Below are 7,058 nucleotides of genomic sequence, written 5' to 3' on the forward strand. Positions count from 1 at the left end.
GACGACGAACGTCTGTGAGCTTTCTGTGAGTCATAACAATGACTAAACGGTTCCTAATGTTTAGTCAATAGAGTTACCTATTAAATTTTCTTGTTCTACACATGAGTTACAGCTCAAGTTAATTAAATCATCAATAGTTGTTCAATAAAACAGAAGTTATTGAAGTATGTTAGCAAAGTTAATCCGTCTAGATTTGTTGTTGTTGATGAGTAAGAGCTGCCATCTCTGCACGCTTTTCAGAACTATTAGTAAATATGGAACACGCGTCAAAAACAGCTGTGCGCTAGCCAATCAAAACATACTCAGCAAATGTCAATAAATCGACGTAGATTGTTGTCAAAATGCTTTGTCTTCCATATGATTTGATTTGGAAAATCCTGGCTATATTTCAGCTTGGAATATCATGAAAAACCTGTATTTCGACTAAGGAGCAATGATTTCATAATTTAATTCGAGAAAAGCCATCGAGAGTTGCTAGAAAATGGAATTCATTGTTCCCGTGGGAGGGAGAAATAATGCTGTAAAGCGAGATGGACATAAAGTTTGGTGTTCAATTTTGAAGTTTGCAATCGATTTACCAATGAGAACGTTCTTGGCCCAGCTGAGGCTGGCATTTTTTTTTTAGTTCTTGTTTAAAGCGGGCGGTGTGTGGACGCTCGCGTCGCGTTGAATTGTAGTTATTGTTACAAATAACATATTTGGACTGTGTTTCTACGCATCCGGACATTTTGTTGAGTGCAATAATGTATTTAAAGAGAAAAAGACACGATTATCAGAGTGTTATATTATAGCGCTAGTGTTTGAGTGTCGAGATCGGACGAATCGCTTGCTTCTGAAAAGGTAAAGATCTCTTTGTTACATTGACTATTTCGAGAGTTATGTTACAAACATATGCTTAGATTTCCACATACCTAATGCTCTAAGTTAATTCAGTTTGTATTAGCTCGACTTGAATATCTTTCCTGTATTTTAGAAAGTTAATCACTAGTGTTCTAAAGGTATAATGCAACCATTTTAAAACGGTACTCATTTCATAAGAAATATCATGTTTATACGATTCATTTTTAATTTATACGTGGTTTATTTTGTAAATGCAATCTCCACAAAGTGTTTTATCGTGTGGAAAAGAAATGAAAAGTGTGTTTTTAATAAAATACCTACATATTTAGGTTAATAGTTTTAGATCAGCTGATTTTTTTGTAGAATACCCACCGTGCAGGTAGATGACCTTTTTTTAAAATAATGCAGGCACAGTCCATAAAGACAGGTCCGTGGAACGAGATCTTTTTTTGTAGACCTAACGGGTCTGGCTACTAGGATATACTTACAGCTGTTTTGCTTTATCGAAGCCCTAGGCATGCCAATTTGAACTTTAACAACACGGGCAGGTAAGTCGAAAAATTACTTTGTTAGGTTTCCGAATGCCCTTTCGCAAGCTCGAATAGTGATGGGATGCATTTTATCGATAACTATCGATAAGTTTTATTGTGTAGGTTTTAAATATCGAATGCTCACCTTTTTGCTAATAGAGAGAGAGAGCCAGCGCGGGTGAGACCTTCGTTATTTTATAAAAGCTGCTCTGCGTATTTTCGGTAACACTGGGAAGAACGCGAACGATCAGCGACTATGAAGTTTGGTTCTTGGTGACTTTGGGAGATAACAGGTAATAAAGGTGTAAAAAAACCTTACGTCAAAGTATTAAGTCTATTTCTTTCTTCTTCGGAACGGACTAGTAGGTACTAGAAATCACGTCATGCATTACCAGACACCCATTACAGACAGACATTAACAATTTATTAATGGTGTCATCCACAAATTTATCGATAATTCCCAATTATTAGTTATTGGGTAAGTTTTATCGATAATGTTGTGGATGAATTATTTTTGAGAATGTGTGTTTAAACTTTTACCATCGTTTGGCGTGTAATTATAACATACTTAAACTAGCTTATGCCCGCGACTTCGTCCGCGTGGACTACAAAATTTCAAAACCCTATTTCACCCCCTTAGGAGTTGAATTTTCAAAAATCCTTTCTTAGCGGATTGTCTACGTCATAATAGCTATCTGCATGCCAAATTTCAGCCCGATCTGTCCAGTAGTTTGAGCTGTGCGTTGATAGATCAATCAGTCAGCTTTTCCTTTTATACTTAGGTCTATCTATAGGTAGTTATATTTAGATTAATAAAGTAAATAGGTAGGTACACCTAGGTGTTTTCGTTTTTTTTTTTCGTTCTAAAAATAACGTTTCGGTGCTTGAAAACGTTTTTATAGATAACTAGCTTACGCTCGCGACTTCGTTCGCGTGGACTACACAAATTTCAAACCCCTATTTCACCCCTTTGGGAATTGAATTTTCAAAAATCCTTTCTTAGCGGACGCCTATGACATAATAGCTATCTGCATGCAAAGTTTCAGCCCGATCCTTCCCGTAGTTTGAGCTGTGCGTTGTCAGCAGTCAGTCAGTCAGTCAGCTTTTCCTTTTATATGTTTAGATTTTGCGCATGAATACTTGCCGTAAAAGAAATTGTTAAATTTTGACATTCATGTCATTGATCATTCCATAAGCCATAAGTTCATAGTGATTGGGTAAGTTTTATCGATACTTTTGTGGATGAATTATTTTTGAAAATGTGTGTTTAAAATTAAAAGTTAAACCATCGCTTGGCGTGTAAATGCGCATTATATGCCAACTAGATAGCTGATTAGTTCATTACGTATTGGTTGTATGCCGCGCTCGACACACGTTCCACCAATATGGCCTCGCGTTAATATTGCTACTCACGTGTATTGAAAAACTTATGTATATAATCTAAATATATAAACGGATTGACTTACTGACTGATCTATCAAAGCACAGCTCAAACTAGGTACTGGACGGATCGAGCTGAAATTTTACATGCAGACAGCTGTTATGACGTAGGCATCAGCTAAGAAAGGATTTTTGAAAATTCAACCCCTAAGACGGTGAAATTGGGGTTTGAAATTTGTGTAGCCCACGCGCACGAAGTCGCGAAAATAGGCTAGTCTAAATCTATATTTAAAGAACAATAGCTTAATTCGCTGTAATCCGCTGAAACAGACATGAGCATGCGACATGCACCGCCCGCCCTCCCACTGTTAAACATGCAGGACTAGCTAGCAACCAAGCAAGTACCACCAGTCACCACCACACAGTAGGTACCATAGAGCAGAAACAAAGAGGAGATGTTGTATTAAGATTTCCCTATGAAATATCGAGTGACATTTTGCGGGGTGAGGGGTTGTGGAACGCCGCCCACTTCTCAATTTTCCATCTGCGGGTTAGTAGCAAAACTACTCGCTTAGCGACCTAACATCGATATATTGATGTCACTACATAGTTCAGCTATCTCACACTAGATGGCAATAATCTAGAACTATTTTAATAATTACGTATAAAATTACTTACAAATGAAATGTGATACCATTCATAGCATCAGAACGTCTGTCTGAATAACTTTGACACGATAAAACACAACACTTCATCCTTTTGTTCTTAAAAACGCGAAAACACACCGATAATACGAGTCTCAATATATGTGAACCTGACGAACGCAGACAGCATACTAACTAAGGCCCCGCCCACAGTGATGACGTCAGGACCTAGTTGAAAATCACAGTGCACAGTTGCTTAGGCCAAATCCTCTTTGTTTCTGCTCTATGGTAGGTACCTACAACACAAATGTTCCAAAACACACTCGATACACGTTTCGCTCCGACACCGGACTTACGCGGCCGAAAGTAATGTACATCGACCTTTAGAAGGAGATAGCACATTTGTAGAGCACTGTCTGGGTCATTCAGACCGACAAAACGTCATATGGATATGAGTGACAGAGACAACGCTCTACAAAGCCGAAATGTCATTCTAAAGGCCGATGTACATTACTTTCGGCAGCGTACTGTACAACACTGTATTACTGAACGAGCTTATGCTCGCGACTTCGTCCGCGTGGACTACACAAATTCAAACCCCTATTTCACTCCATTAGGGGTTGAATTTTCAAAAATCCTTTCTTAGTAGCGGATGCCTACGTCATAATGCCCAATTTTAGCCCGATCCGTCCAGTAGTTTTAACTATGCGTTGATAGATCAGTCAGTCAGTCACCTTTTCGTTTTATATATTTAGATTAAAGAAATCTTCTACACTTGGCCGGCGTGGTGGACTTATGGCCTGAACCCTATTTTGACCCGTGCTCACTAGTGGGCTGGTGATATTAAGTTGATGACGACTAATTATAGAAAATGTTGATGTCATACCTATTTTGTCTGTCGATAAGTGAATTCGACCTCTTATATTATTATTGTATAATCGCATATAATATAATATTATGAAGTATACGTATGCAGTATACATGCCTACACGTTACCCGGTTAGAGGTAAAGAGATAAGAAACATTGTTGTTTTCAATCTAAATATATAAAAGGAAAAGGTGACTGACTGACTGACTGATCTATCAACACACAGCTCAAACTACTGGACGGATCGGGTTAAAATTTAGCATGCAGATAGCTATTATGACGTAGGCATCCGCTAAGAAAGGATTTTTGAAATTTCAACCCCTAAGAGGGTGAAATAGAGGTTTGAAATGTATGTAGTCCACACGGACGAAGTCGCGAGCATAAGCTAGTATTTCATAATTTTTATAGTGTAACCTACACATCAAGGAAATTTTTAAATAATCTTCTCTATTACAGTATATAAAAATGAATCGCTGAATGTGTTGCTGATCGCAAATCTCGAGAACAGCTGAACCGATTTCGCTAATTCTTTTTTGATAATATTCCTTGAGTACGAGTGAGTGGTTCTTACAGAGAGAAAAATTAAAAAAAATTAAATTGACTGTAGACGGTACGAAGTTCGCCGGGGCAGCTAGTTTTAAATACATATCATATCTATAAGACGTTTTGTCGGTCTCAACGACAGGGACAACGCTTTACAAATCTGCTATCTAAAGGTCGATGTACATTACTTTCGGCCGCGTACTGTAATATAAAATTACTATCTCTTTCATGTATTTTCTGTTATGTCTACGGCAGTTCGTGTTGTCCACTTATCGATAAAATTTGTCGAACGTTTTGTTGTTCCATTTATCACATAAACCGTAGACGGACGCGATCATTCTGTAGGACGGATCAGCCGATTCTGCTGAGGAAACTGATCAAATGATCAATTCTAAAATATCTAAAACAATACAAGCGATGCTTGAATTCTTGACGTGCAATGCAATTAGTTCCCTTATTATAAATGCGAAAGTGTGTTTGTTTGTTGGTTTGTTGGTTTCTCCTTCAATCACGTCGCAACGGTGACGCACGCACGGATTGACGTGATTTTTTGCATGGGTATATATAAAGACCTTTTATCCCGGGAAATTAAAGAGCTCCCACGAGATTTTTAAAAACCTAATTCCACGCGGACGAAGTCTCGGGCATCAGCTAGTAACTAAATAATTGATGATGAGCCTCAATAGCTCATCAGTTAGAGAAGCGGACTGAAATCCGAAAGGTCGCTGGTTCAAACCTCACCCGTTGCACTATTGTCATACCTACTCCTTGCACAAGCTTACCTATGGGGTACGGATAACAAAGTGATGGGATAAGGGTTCTTTTTTCCTTTTGAGGTACGGAACCCTAAAAAAAGACACTAGACACCTACATTAAATCGGTATATTACTGAACTAGCTTATGCTCGCGACTTCGTCCGCGTGGACTACACAAATTTCAAACCCAACCTCCTTAGGGGTTGAATTATCAGAAATCCTTTCTTAGCGGATGCCTACCTCCTAATAGCTATCTGCATGCCAAATTCCAGCCCAGTAGTTCAGTCACCATTTCCTTTTATATATTTATTACTAGCTGATCCCCGCGGCTTCGCCCGCGTAGATTTAGGTTTTTAAAGATCCCGTATAGCCTATGTCACTCAGGAATAATGTAGCTTTCTACTGGTGAAAGAATTTTTAAAATCGGTTCAGTAGTTCTAAAGATTACCCCCTACAAACAAACTTAACGACATTACCTCTTTATATAATACAACGGGCCGTGCAGCAGAAATCGTAATATTTTAATTTCGCCATAACTTCAAAACCAAACGTCCAATTTTAATCATTCAAAGACCAAATATTATCTCCATAAACTGTTCTTAGTGATGAAATCATTTATTTTGATAAGGATTAATAGCATGAGTAAATAAACGCGTTTAAATGTAGTCCAAAAAAAATTCAAGATTTTTAAATAAAAAAATGGTTGCTGTGCCTCACTCGACATAGATGGGTATAGTGTGTCGCGGACTTTTTTGTAGATATTTATAACATCTACAATTAATTAGAACATTTTATGGTTCTATCTTTTATAGTTTAGGCAGCGTACGCAAAATAAGTAACTTTTCTGGTTGATTTTTTACACCTTGTGTCCGAAAAACCCAAATATCTTACGGAACCCTATTTTTTTCCAAAATAAAATATAGCCTATGTTACTCGTGGATAATGTAGCTTTCGAATGGTGAAAGAATTTTTAAAATCGGTCCAGTAGTTTTTGAGCCTATTCAGTACAAACAAACAAACAAACAAACAAACAAACAAACAAACAAAGTTTTCCTCTTTATAATATTAGTGTAGATTTAGATTTGAAATTGACATCTTGAGGGGGATTGACCCGCCATATAGTTACTCAATGACCTAAACGACTGATCGTTAACCTTAGTTACTTATTTACTATAAAGCTATTTTTAGTACGAAACAATACATTATTTTACTATAATATGTTGCAAGATAATTAAGCGCTATTGTTAAATTAATTAGATATCGTTTAGTAGATGATTGTACTCAAATTAATGACCTTATTCTGTGGCCTAATTAAGTAATTCAGAGCCTCAATCAATAGCTCAATAGGTAAAGGAGTGGACTGAAAACCGAAAGGTCGAACGGTTCAAACCCCGCCCGTTGCACTATTGTCGTACCTACTCCTAGCACAAGCCTGACGCTTAGTTGGAGAGGAAAGGGGAATATTAGTCATTTTACATGGCTAATATTCTTTAACAAA

Source organism: Maniola hyperantus, chromosome 27 (genome assembly GCF_902806685.2).
Source record: "Maniola hyperantus chromosome 27, iAphHyp1.2, whole genome shotgun sequence".
In the NCBI taxonomy this organism is placed as follows: Eukaryota; Metazoa; Arthropoda; class Insecta; order Lepidoptera; family Nymphalidae; genus Maniola; species Maniola hyperantus.